This window comes from Aplidium turbinatum, chromosome 2, assembly GCF_918807975.1.
Source record: "Aplidium turbinatum chromosome 2, kaAplTurb1.1, whole genome shotgun sequence".
NCBI classification, from domain to species: Eukaryota; Metazoa; Chordata; class Ascidiacea; order Aplousobranchia; family Polyclinidae; genus Aplidium; species Aplidium turbinatum.
Window position 1 is genome coordinate 1,675,256 of NC_137473.1, and position 14,424 is coordinate 1,689,679.

General features: G+C 37.7%; 2 protein-coding genes across 2 annotated transcripts in view; both read right to left on the reverse strand.

Annotated features, from left to right (window-relative positions):
• The window catches only part of LOC145765718 (uncharacterized), a 1,283,504-nt gene that overhangs the window by 500,212 nt on the left and 768,868 nt on the right, over positions 1-14,424 (reverse strand). The window lies entirely within an intron of this gene.
• The window catches only part of LOC145764723 (uncharacterized), a 77,935-nt gene that overhangs the window by 38,231 nt on the left and 25,280 nt on the right, over positions 1-14,424 (reverse strand). The gene's annotated exons all lie outside the window — the stretch shown is intronic.

Here is a 14,424-nt window from a genome sequence, read left to right on the forward strand (position 1 = left end):
ATAAATTCATAAGCAACAAGTCAGCGGTGTACAAATGCAAATGCAACTACAGTGATGCTGCCTGTGTGTGACGTAATACCTACTGTGCTGCTATGCAGGCTACTAACTTTGTCGCTTAATCAAAGCGTATTGCTGCTACAACTTCGCGGAAATTGAATTTACATTTGTTTCATAAAAAGTTTTATTTTAATTCAATATCTGATGCAATTATTCAAATTAACAAGATATCGTGAGCTTTGTATTAAATTTTCAACATGCAACGATCCATTCAGTTGAATGCTGATGGATTGAAAAGTTGCTTCTACAAATTATGTGCAAACGGAAGAGGATTCTGTGACAATGTTTATAACCAAGTGAGGTAAATTAGAAAATTGCAGGAAAAGCGTTAAAACGATTAAAGTCGTTCAACAAAGCAACAAGCAATGGCTTGTTATCGCAGCAGACTTGCTGAAATAGATAACTGTGCAAGACATGACTCAAGTTGGATGACTTGCAATCGAGCGCAGTAAGACATTTCTATCACAGGATGAGGAAATATGCAGCAAGATTTCCATCATTGTTTGAAACTAACTCAAAACAAATCGTGGGTGGTTTACCAAACACACCAAACATAAAGGAGATATCCTGGAAAGATTTTTATTCGATGTCAGCTCAAATGAATGAAGATAATCATGTGAAGCTATTCGTTGAAGAAGCTATTCATCGAATGAAGCTATTCATCACAAAAACTAAGCACGAATTGTCTACCTAAAAGAAAAATGTTTGGCGGAGTAGTTTACATTCAATACTTTTTGAAGAATATGAATTTATTTAGCTTTTGATTTCGACAAAAGCAACGGAATATGGAACAGTAACTGTTTTAATGCTGTTTTAATGAAAACAAGACTCCTTTACAAAAGCTACAACCAGGGGCGCCGGAACGATTTTTGACTGGGGGGGCAAGATTACGAAAAAAGGGCACTTTTGTTTAGTAAAAGGCCAATTTTTTTTTCAAGTTTCAAGATAGAATATAGCGATAATGATAATCCGGTATACAAAGAAGGGCACCATCCTATGTTATAATGATGTAACCTACTGTCAAGCCTTAAAGCAGCCTGTGGCCATGGCCGCTAAGTAGTGGTTGAATGAACCGCCGGTGCTACCTCCTCAATCGGCGAAGTTTGGCCGCCGATCTCTTCTAGCCATTTATTTAATTTCGCAATAGAATGATCGTGGATTAACTGTCGAAAATATGCAGTATGAAAGAGTGACGCAAAATTAGGTTAGCGCGTCATAAGCGCCACTGTTGCATTGTGCGGGGAATATTTGTTATTGATGGAATATATCCATCTGCGATCGCCAGCGCTGTAAGTCTTGTTTGTAACTCCCGACGTTTATTTTAACAAAGTCTTAATCCGAATTGCTAATTTACATCGGCTGGCAATATTGTCGTTTTTATGTCGATTCGATGTTGTCGGACATTGAACCGTTGTTAAAAAGGAGAACTAAGCTATTTGACATCAATGGGGAAAACATTTTTTGATCATATTTTGCAAAAATTATATGCTTCTTTTAGTAATGTACATCATTGAAATAACTAAAACCTCAATTGCTAAGGCAACAGGGATCAGATGTCAGTAGATGAAACAGAAAAAGTATTTCGCACTTGCTAGTGCATCGTCAGTTCTGATAAAAGGCAGTTAAAGCTTACAAGTAATGTTTTAATCATTGAAATACTTATTTTATTACCTTGCCGTCATCGTCAACACATGTCGAACGTTGTTTTTCGTTGCTAAAAAGAATTCTAGGGGAGTGGCGAACTTCTATAAAATCAGCCACATTGCAGACCGTTTGAATAGTAGCCTACTGGATTACAATCCCGATAAAGCAGTGTTGCGTGGTGCAACAATTCTCTTGTAGGACGTCGCCCAGGTCCAGACTTCAACAACGCTAAGTGATCATTTTAGCATTGTTGCAAGTTTAATTCTATTTACTTGTGCTATCGTTATTTTTATTTTGGCCTCCAAGCACGCAGATTTGGCCGCCGAGAAGGAGCTCCCGGTAGGCTACGATGGCTGCCGAAAAAAAAACGAGTTTTAAGGCCTGTACTGTGTTGCAACATTTTGTGCTGTAAATATTATTTTGAGGCAAAAATGAAAGATTATAATTAGGCTAAAAGCGAATAGCAGAAATTGTTATATTGCAAAATGTGTAGTTGTTTACATGACTTTAAACGTCGGCTGCATAGCCGAGTGGTGAGAGCCCTGGAACGGCAATCGAAAGGGCGCCGGTTCAGCACCGCTCAAGAGCATGCGGCTGTGTCTTTGGCAGGACACTTAAAGGCATGCCTGAAGGTGGACACGAAGGTTGGCTTCCTTGCCTTTCCGTCCACTTAATATAAATCTCAGGGAATCTTCAACCACCAGGTGTAAACCTGGATCGACAAACAAAAAATATATTAAAAAAAAGACTTTAAAAGGGCACCATTGCCCCCCCTGCCCCTCCATCTGCAGAAAATTTGAGGGCAGGGGGGCATTCGCCCCCCCTGCCCCCCCGCTTCCGACGCCCCTGGCTACAACGTACATGCAATAACTTTCTTCATACTGTATTTGACACAGTATTTGTATTTGACATGCAATAACTTTCTTCATACTGTATTTGTATTTGACCGCAGAGAAAGCATAAAAGGTTTAATGGATCTCAGTAATTTAAAATCAATTAGGCCTAACCCTATAAACACTAGAGATTGCAACCTGCATGTTTAAATATTCAAAAAATCTATTTCGTACACAATTGTAACCTTCATGATCTACTTCCCACAACATTCAATGCTATAATTATGTGTAAACTATCATATAACTGAACAACAAGAAGTAATTCTCCTTATATTCCAACATATTGCAGACTTAACACTTGCAAACAATCAATACGGTACATGGGGCCAACAGTTTGAAACAAGCTTCCCCCCACTATAAGAAATGTATGTAAAACTGTAAAAGGCTTTAAATCAAAACTGAACAAGCTAAATCTTTGAATGAAAACCATTGTAGTATTGCATACACCAAACATACTAATATTTCATCGCCCTGCAATGATAGGCCAATGTGTATAGATTTATTAGCAAAATAGTAAGATTGTAAAACTCCTACTGGCTTTCTGGTTCTTGTGCTTTTTGTCTGCAAAAGCTCTACAGCAGTGGTTCCAAACCTTTTTGTTGTCACGGACCCCTTTAGACAAATTATTAATTCTGCGGACCCCTACCTAAATTTTGCCTGAAACTCAATTAACATTCTATTGACTAGTGTAATAATTATGCTACTCAACTACTGTACTGCATGTCATATTGCATTGCGCTATGAATCCTGCGGCAAATATCAGGTTAAACAGTTGCTCAAATAAGAAAATGAATGAATTGTTCAAGAAATGTCAGCAGTATTTGAATATTGATGTGACCGAAAGTGCCAGGCCGAAAATGTTTTAACTTAAGCAAATTGAGAGGGCTGTTGTTGCCTTTCCTGAACTAAACGACTGAACTGTGGTTGAGTTTTTGACAATGCAACACGCATGTCATCTTCAACGTCCAGGCGATTTCGATGTTCAGTTGTTATTGTAACAAGAGCTGAGAATCCTGCCTCCCAAAGGTAAGTGGTTATGAATGATAACAAAACAATAATCGCTTGCTTTGCCAAGAATGGCTAGGTTTGCAGTTGTGAGCACCAAAATTCTTCCACAGTTTTTGAATGAAATTCAATGCGTAATAACTCTTTTGATCTCAAATCAATTAGGTCATCTTTACTGAGATCGTCATCGCTAATGTTGTTCAAGTCAAAGAGAAAAGGATTTCGAATCCATGTTTCAACTTCGTTCGGTAGGTGTTCTAAATTAAAATAACGTTGAAATGAGATTTTCAGGTTTCCAAGTGTGCGCAAAATTTTTCTTTCTGCTTTCTATTACGTAATAGACGAGCCAATCCTGATTTGACTGATCGACATGCGCTGTGGTAGATGTAGTTTGAGATCAATGTACACACTGTAGGCAGCATAGATTTATTTTAATGCATACCAGTATAGTTTATTGTCGCGGGCTTGAGCTTGACACATTTGCATTTAAAGAGAGAAATGAAAGTTAAAAGATCGCTTTTCGTTTGTTTTCGAAAATTCATCAAGGTAATCAAGGACCCCCAAATGCTTTCTCACGGACCCCCAAGGGGTCCGCGAACCCCAAGCGGTTAGGGTTAGTCATGTAGTCCAACAAGTTATTTTCAAAAACTTTCTTTTATATCAATATCTTGGACTGGATCGTCATGCCATTGTCTGTTCGTTTGTCTACTACTTAATACAACGTAATGTGCCAAATTGGATTACTTGTTTTATTTTGGTTCACGTAAAACATACCTCAACCTAAATTTCTCATATTACTGTGACATGCCATTACTACATCCCAGCTAGCGGGACCTGTCGTTTTTTACATTGATTCAACGTCCGCAGACGTTGGGTCGGTGTGAAAGTGACGAATTTTGCTGGCTAGGATCTTATAATTATCGCTCTATCGATGTATCAAAGCACGCTTGATATCTGTAGGACATAACTTCCCTGGGTAGAATTGGATTTCCGCAAAATAATGATGTTGTTTTTGCTTGTTTGTTTTTTATTCTTTTTTTGTCATTGTATCGTAAATTGAGCACTTAAACTTCCCATTTCCTAAAGCAAAAAAGTGAGTTCTTGTTTCTCGCAACAGACATTCAGAAGTAGACAGCGTTGCCAGATGTGATTCGAGCTGAATTGGATGCACATAGAGTAATGTTCCAAGTTGTGGCACGCGAGGGTCTTTCAGGCGCAACAACCTAAGTAGATACAAGATACAACAATATAATAAAATTAATTTTGTTGTTGCCAGCTTAGTGTGTGCTGTACCAACTTTGTCACTTACAGCCACCTCGTGAACATTTGTTTAATTGAAATATTGTTTTCAATCCAATATCTGATGCATTTACGATCCGTTCATGAGGTTTTCTATCAAGTTTTCAACATACAAAGCAACATTCAGTTGTTTGCACGTTTATTGGCAAGTTGCTTCCACAAATTATATGCAAACTGCAATTTTTTCTCTCTTAATGTTTATAGGGTATATTTTGTATATATTTGTAATAATGCATTTGCAGTTTGTGTATTATTTCGTTGTTTTGAATATGGACAGCTTTGTCTAATTAAAATCAATAATTAACAAAAAATATTACCAAGTGAGATAAATTGGAAAATTAAAATAAAATGCATGAAACTGTTCGTCATATCCGTTGCTGCTTCCGCAAGTTTGCAGTTTAAATTATTTTCGTTTCTTTTCGTCGAGTTGTTAAGTTTGGATTAAAATTAAAACATAATCTAAAGCAGCGATTCACAAAGCGAACAATATCGACACCTTGAAGGCAAAAGAGATACAATAGAGACGCGATAAAGTGTTTTCGAAAAGTACGAAAAGAAAACTTGTTACATACTCGCTTATATGAAGCGAAATATGGCCATGGATTGTTTCATTACCGACGTCTTGTTCGTTAGAAAAATGTTTTCAGCCAAGACGTTATTGAAATTAAACAAATCGCCTTACCATCTGCAGACAGGATGGCTTACGATATTGTACCAGACCAAACTGTCTCCATACATACGAAAGCTTGTTAAAGATTACCTCATCCATCTCATTTAAGAAACACCATTTAATTATATTAATTATTTGATTAGTCTCGTTAACTATAAATTCTCGTTTGCTATCATGTATCGTAGAAAATAATATACATCCTACATCCAGAAAATCTCAAAATATACGGCAATAGGCAAGACAATTTAACGAATGTCTGCACAGGGCTTCAAGACAAAGATAAACATAGTTAAAATTAAGACTAATATAATCTAGCTGCTTAGCTGTCGCATAAGCAGAAGACGAATAACTAGGGTACGCTACTACTAATGCTACCATCAGTAGCAACATTGAAAACTGAAACGTTTTGGCGTTTCTGCTGAACAACCAGAGGTTCTCTAACTGTGCGTCGCGACGCCCCGTAGCGTTGTTTCAATTTTCCAAGGATTTACTTATAATGATTATAGTACACGATACTTTAGTTGTAAAGATTAGTCTCGTTTACTATGATTGGTTTACTTGTTTAATTTATTTGAAATACATTTGTTTGCAATTCTAAGTCTTGTGCATTGCTAGAGGACAATGATAAAGCATAGATTGTTGTAACATAGATCACTGATCCAAAGCATCACTAAATAATTTGAATGGAAAGTTGACACCAGCATGCAGGGCCCTGTGAGCACCATTTCAGGCCATTCCGAAATCCACAAATGGGCCCCTATGTTTAGTGATCGCTCTTTAAACTAGGACCAGAAAGCGTTTAGAACCGCAAACTCCTTTAAGGTGGAGAAAAAATTCATATTTTTCATTTTAACAAAGAGTAAACAAGTTTTAAGATTTTATAGAAAAAATAAAGTTAAAAATATTGACAATGCAGAAGGGGATCTAGAAAAAGTTAAAGAAAGGCAAAGTTTGAACAAAGCAAAATATAACACAAATGAACGGTTCAAAACTTGTAATACTAAAACTGAAAGGAGTGTGGGAGCTTTCCCCCCAGAAAATTTTGAAAAAATAATCTTGTTCTGGTCACTTTTTAACACTAGAACGGCCAAGGTGTCGAAATCGACACTTTTAAAAATTTAGTTCACTATTTTGGGCCTTAATTGTTATCGTAACGTTTTCAAACTTTCAGTAGCTTTGTTTGGTTGGTTGTTTTTGAATCTTTATCCTCGGACTGACAAAGCCTTGATAGGTTATTCCTGGTAGTTTCGCATACTTGTAGAGGCTCTTGACGCAGGGCCGGTTACCGAGATTGGCAGAGTGAAGTTTTCCGATTGTTGAAGTGTTTTTGCCAGAGAATTATTCCATTCACTAGGTGCCGCTGAATGAAGAGCAGTCCTGAAATGCGTTGCTCAAGCGCATACCCCGAGAGTCGAACCAGCGCCGCGTGATCTTCAGCCGAGCGCGTAACCACTGAGCTAACGGAGCGGATGAGGCCACTGAGCTTTCCAATTATGCTTACACTTTATAGTTCAGTATTATTTTTCTAAAAAATCTTTTTATGTTATCTACAACTGTGGATATACCTCCGACGCCCGAGGTGTCGAAATCGACACCTCATACAAGTTTAATTGTACACAAGGATTTTTAAAGTATAAAAGATTTCCTGTGTGAAAAAAACTAATTCAATAGTTTTCACACTTACATAATATAGACTTTCTCATGGTAATTGTCCAACGCTCGGCTTGATGTGTGTCATCGCTCGGCTTGATTTTAGGTCATCGTACTGAGTTTACAGACACCTTGCACAAATCTATCAGCGATTAGCAACAGATAAGTTTATTCATATTCGAGAGCCACTGGAAGGACTTCTTGCTAATTGCACCAACAATTACATTCCGGATTGGCCCCTAGAATGTTCAATTGAAGACAATGGTACAGTATATTGTATTTTGCATCAAAATCTCAAATTTATAATATTTGGTGTGTCCTCCTTTCGCTTTGATGACGGCTTTGATTCGTCTGGGCATACTTTCGATTAAAATTTTGCAAAGTTCTTTCGGAATTTCACGGATCCAGACTAATTTGATTGCTTCAATTAGGGAAGAAATACTCGAGAGATGTTTTTCAGCAACTTTTTTCTTGAGAAAAGTCCAAAAGTTTTCGATAGAGTTAAGATTAAGACTGTTTCCCGGTCACTGCAGAAGAATAATTTTTTTAGCCCTTAAAAACTCTGTTACTATGTTTAAACGATTGCATAGGGCTCCATCTTGCACAAAAATTATGCACTCGTGCACCGACATGTGCATTATTGTGCAGTTGTAGCTTTCCTTCATTAAGTTCAAGTATTTCTGGCCCTTCATCGTGGTTCCTGGTTTTAGAAAAAAGAGTTCGGCTGTACCTTTGGTCAAAATGGCTTCCCATATCATCACACCTGGTGGATGTTTCATCGTTTGCCGGATATACTTTTCATCAAATTGTGTTCCTGAGGGTCGACGGACATTTCTTTTATTGCACCAAACTTACTTGATTCGTCCAAAACATTTGATGCGTCCGAAAATTAAACTTTAGACCATTGGCCATTAGTCCAGTCTTTGTGCTGCAATGCAAACAGGAGGCCCTTCTTCTTCATCGCTGATGTAGGCTAAGCCTCAGTTTTCGTGCTGGTTTTCGTGACTTCAGACCAAATTCTACAACTAAACGGCGGCTAACAGTCCTCTTGCTGACTGGAATACCGGCTTCATTCAAATCGACCCTGATTTGTTTGGCTGAACATGTTGGAGACTTCACCACTTGCCTTTTCATGAAGATGTCATCTCTAGGAGTTGTTTTCCGGGGAGGACCACTGCGTTTTGCATCAATATAAGTTCCTGATTTCTTAAATTTCACAATTGCCTGATGCACAGCAGTTTTACTAAATCCAAGCTGCTCACCAATTTGACCTTCTGTGTAGCCTGTAATGTTTTACGAACTTCTGACGTCTAACTTGCTTCGGACGAACTCTCATGTACAAACAGATATCTTTATTGAATCTCAAACATGTACTCAGACTAACATACTAGCAATGTATACGCCCACATAGCTGCGGCACTAAACGATTGACTTGGACAACTAGTTGAACTCGAATTGGAGAATCTGCCGCAACGCTGCCAGGAAAGCGTATTTAACAGCGGCCAATCAAAAGGTCATGGAAAACGCGCAAGGCAAAATGTGAAACACGAGGTACAAACTTAAAAGGCAAGTTCTCAAATAAATTAAAAGTTTAAAGGCACATCTCCAATATATTACACCTCCCTTTGTCTGAAGAAAAAGAAAACTATTTAACAATACACAAACAGATTAAACTTATGAAGAGTGGTACACTGCCAAATACACATGAAATAACGGTATCGCATTTACTACACAAATTATTTTTCAGAAGCTTAGGTGAACAGCAAATGTTAACTTATAGCACGTATACTCTCGTTGTTAGCATTTTATTTAACTCAAACAAAGCACTTCCTGCAGTTGTTTCTGCTTTTACAGTGGAATTTAACTAAGAATGAATTTGTCTTTGAAACAATGATTTCACCAAGGTAAGGGGATTACATTGTTTTCTGCAATCAAAACAATACATTATAACATATTGCAAAACAAAAGTAGCAAATTAAAAGCTTTCAAAACAAACAGCACAAAAGTAAATCAACTTTCCTTTAACTTTTCATCAGCAGCGCATCGTTTCCATCAGCAACAACTTTTTCATCAGCAGCAACTTTTTCATCAGCAACAACGTTTTCATCAGCAGCAACTTTTTTCATCATCGGCAGCATTTTCATCAGCTGCAAGTTGCTGCATTTCTCGACATTTAACTTCGGGTGTAATGGACTGCTAAACGTTCGGTGATTAGTTTTCCAACTATCACAAAAATTCGCAAATTCGAACTTTAACTCGACCATCCTCCTCCACTTTTTAAAATTCTTCGCAACATTTCCTTGTTGGAAGTTCATTGCTGTCTTTGTTGCGTGCGTCGAATCCATCTGACACCATGTAATGTTTCGTGGACTTCGACAACTTCGAATCCAACTTCTGACACCATGTAATGTTTCGCGCTAGCCTTTACGTCTGACTATTTCGGACGAACTCCCAAAGACGAACAGATAACTTTATTTGAATCTCAAACATAAATTTAATCTTCAACATAAACTGTCAACGTAAACGCCCACATAGCTGCGGCACTAAAACGATTGACTTTGACAACTAGTTGAACTCGAGTTGGAGAATAATAATAATGTTATGGTTTTATTTATTGTCGCTCTACAACAGCTAAGGTCTTTTAGCGACAGGGCTCATTTTTAATTTATATCAGATTTACGATGTTATCACATTATTACCCGACTCATTCTCACTGCGCTATGCAGGATAGAACACAATCGGTACCGTTTTTAAAGTCTTCGGTTTGACCCGACCTGGAATCGATCTCAGATCTGCCAGCACCAGAGCCGAAGGCGAAACCACTCGGCCACTGAGCTGGTTTCGAGTTGGAGAATACCGCATCGCTGTCAGGAAAGCGTATTTAACAGCGGCCAATCAAGAGGTCATGGAAAACGCGCAAGGCAAAATGTGAAACACGAGGTACAAACTTAAAAGGCAAGTTCTCAAATAAATTAAAAGTTTAAAGGCACATCTCCAATATATTACATGACGAAATCCCATCTATTTTAAGAAGCGAAATATCTAATGCTATAAGCAACTTAAAGTATGGCAAATGTCCCGGTATAGACGACATTTACTCGGAATACCTCAAAGCAGGAGGCGAACCTCTAATCACAGCATTGCTTCACCTCTTCAATTCTATCTTAACAACGAAAAAGATACCCAGCAATTTTAAAGAAGCTCTAATAATTGTAATCTACAAGAAAGGCAATAGACTCGACTGCAGCAACTACCCTCCAATAAGTCTACTCAGTCATGTATACAAACTCTTTATCACTATCATTGCGGCACGCGTAAAAAATGACCTATATGCATCCCTTCCCCCTACACAAGCAGCTTACCAACCAGGAAGAGGAACAATCGAGCAAATCTTAGCGCTGGAACAAATTATAGAAAAGTCTATCGAATTCAACAATCCCGTTCATATCACCTTCATTGACTTCAAAAAAGCGTTTGACAGTGTTAAATTACCCTACCTTTGGTAACTTCTGGATAAAACTTCCATCTACAAAAAATACATCAACCTCTTGAAAGCAACGTACGACGACTCAAAAGCACTAATCAAAACAAACATCCGAACAACCAGACGAATCGATATTATAAAAGGTGTTGAGCAAGGAGATGTCTTGTCTGCTATCCTGTTTTTCATCGTAGCTGCTGCAATAATCTCAGAAACAGAAAATGAGTGTACAACTGGATTCACCATCGGCGGTCATGTAATATCCAACTTAAGCTACGCAGACGATATGGCCATTTTGATAAATTCTAAACTGAAAATGCAGGAATGCCTAGATGCTCTGTCAAAAAATGCTGCTAAATTCGGCCTCCAACTAAATGTGTCCAAAACCAAATGTATGACAACCGACAAAACTAACAACACACTCAATCTCACTCTCTATGGAAAACAAATAGAACAAGTACCAGAATTCATATATCTTAGCCACCGACTATCCGCGACCAACGATGGAAAGACTGCTGTGCAACACCGAATTGGCTTAGGCTGGGCAGCATTTGAAAAGAACAAAAATATTCTAACATCCAATAGACTTCCAATCAAACTGAAAGCAAAAATTTTCAACACCTACGTTTTACCAGTCGTGCTGTACAGTCTAGAATGCGTAAATAGGACATCATTAACAATGAAAAAACTCACTACCTTCCAAAATCACATCATGAGAAGCATGACCAACAAAAGGTTACTTGATCACAAAAAAATAGAAGATCTTCTAACTATGACAAAACTACATCCAATTGCAGCAATAATAAATCAAAAGTTTTAAAACTGTTCGGCCACACTAAAAGATCACAATTCCGAATCAGCAAAGTTTGCACAGAAGGCAAAGTAGAAGGAAAAAGAAAACGTGGCAGACAACCAAAACGATGGCAAGACAACATCCAATCATGGACCGGACTCAACTTGACGACACTGGGCGAGTTAGCTCAAAATCGCCACTCTTGGAAGAAAATAAGCCATGTTGATGAGCAATCTGCCGCAGGCGGAGATTGATGATGAATATGTGCGATAACTTATACAACAAAACTGAGGCACTGCTGAAGAACAAATTTCCAACAATTTTATCTTGTGTAGACCTATGCACTGTGGCTCAGTGAAAATGCTGATGAAGTTTTTATGAGATATCAAGCATGCAATATGGTTCTATTTTTTAAGATGGCATCTGCATTGTTGTAGGCCAAGTGGTGAGAACGTCTCAAGACGCTCGAAAAAACGTTTCGACACCGTTCCAGAGCAAGTGGCTGTGTACTGTTAGGGCGTGTCAATTTACTCAAAAATTTTTAATTCAAAATGACGGGGGTTAAAAACTTGTAGTTGGACTAGAAACTTCGCTAAATATATATATTTTTTAAATAAATGACGTCTTGCTTGGTAAATCGTTCCCTAAAAATTCAAATATTTGACAATTTTTCAAGTTTTACCGACCTCTAGAAATTTTCATTTACAACTTGTAGGTTCTGTGACGTCATACTTTGCTTCCTTTTGAAGCTTGCTAAGGAGGTGTGAGATATCAAATGAAGTACTATGATATCATAAAGTGCAGAAATGCTAGAAAAAAAACTCTCATTAACCAGCAACTTTTGCTGCGATGACTGCAATTAAAGTAGGTTAATTCGATTTAATTCAATTACTGTAAGTAAACTAAACTTAGAATCAATTAAACTTAGTACCGGTAGTTGTTGATCAACTAACTTTTGTAACAGTAAATACTATTGCTGTATGACAATTTTTATTTCAACACATGCCAAACTATCAGTTAACAGTAGATGTTAATCAGAAAAGAAGAAATTAGACGATTAACATTCCTAAATTAGTGATGTTTTGATTTTTATGCATGCCACAGTAAAGAATTGGGTTTTGTTCAATTGTACCCCACGATTTACCCTTTTATAGTACCTATGGCCCTGCTGTTGAGCAATGTGCCATGTGTTTGAATGTTTTTTTTGCTGTTTGTTTGAAAGATTATTTTGCAGTTCACGTATTGCATACCAATCGCTGTTTTTCATAATGTCAGTCGCTTGCCTCTTCAATTTGAGGCTACACCAAGTTGATTCTATTTTTGATAATAAACCCCACCTCACAGAATGCAAAAAATGTATGATCACCTTGCCCCATATGTGTGATCATCTTGCCCCGGTACTGGGGCAAGATGATCATTTCGTCCACTTTTTTTCAAATGGCTATAGATTCACATGCTGTTGGCTTATAATGCAAAGTATGCTACCATTAGATGCGCTGATGAACACATACTTTTGTAATGCTAAGAATTTGTAATTATCTTTTAAAATTTGAATTTTATGGAGATTTTAACCTTACGATGATCATCTTGCCCCACCTTTCCCTATCTATCTTTAACGAGTGACTCACCCACAGTCTTTCATCTGGCGTAATATTCAAGCTCTCGTAAGTGTAGTTTCGTCTTACAAACTGGAAGGTGCATAAATGCCTTTAGCTATTGTGCCTCCCTTTTAATTAACTTAGTAGTTGCTTTTTTAGTTACGTACAACCTGGCTACAGAGTGAAAAGATACAAGTAACATAAAGCACAGTTTTGCAGTAATAACGAGGCAAAACTGTGCTTTATGTTACCGTACTTGTGTCGTTTCACTCTATAGCCAGGTTAGCGAGCCGCAATTTGTTTGGTTCTGGTGGCGAGTTTCAGTCTTGCGATATGTGTTTTGTTACAGACATTGTGATGCAAACATTTTTCTTTGGTTACACATTTAAGAATAACCGTCTTAAAATCTACTTAAAAGAGGGCTACTACCTCTAAATACCGATTGTCAGTGTTGCAGGATGTTTTCAAGCAAAATTAGTATTTATCTATTAAAAGTCGGTTCCAAATGAAAAAAAAAACAAAGAAATCAACAATACCACAACTCGTAGCTGGCATAATTTTTCTGTGACAACGAAGCAAATGTAATCCAATTTTGAAACGAAAATCGCAAAACTGGCAACTCTTACAACATGTCAGGCAATGTCGGCACTTTTAGGAATTGGCAAACATTTTAAATGGTTGTTGCATCATGTTTACCCTCACCTTAATCCGCAAAACTATACCGATTGAAACTGGCAAACCTGATAATAAGTATTTAACTGTACCTCTTGGCAGTGGCGCACTAATGTTACCCTCACCGTAAACAAAAGTTTAATTGGTAAAACTAGTCCGAATCGAATGGGCAACCCTGACAACGAGTATTTAGAGCAGTGGTTCCCAAACTTTTTCAGCTTGTGGCACACTAGAAAAATTATGAAACGCTTGCGGCACACTTACAAGAGAAGAAAAGTTGCTTTAAAAAAAACTATTTTCACGTGTTAATGCGATGGATGTGCTTGTTAATACCAACATACGATTGAAATGAGGTAGCATTGTTGACAAACATACCCGCATTTCGTCGTCAATTCCAAGCAGTCTCTCTCGTTTACAGCTTTTAATTTCAGTCAAAACAGAAAAGCCATGTTCACATAGCCATGAAGATCCAAATGGCAATATAATTTTGATTTCTTTTGCACCGATCATATGATTTAGATTTGGAATAGGATTTGGAAGCAGACAGCCAAAACTCATCCAAGCTTTTTGTGGAAACAGCGTTTGAAAAAACGGGTCATTTCGTAAATCAATGAGCTGTTCTTCTGCTTCTGCAGAAGGATTGCTTGACTCATTGCTTCCAA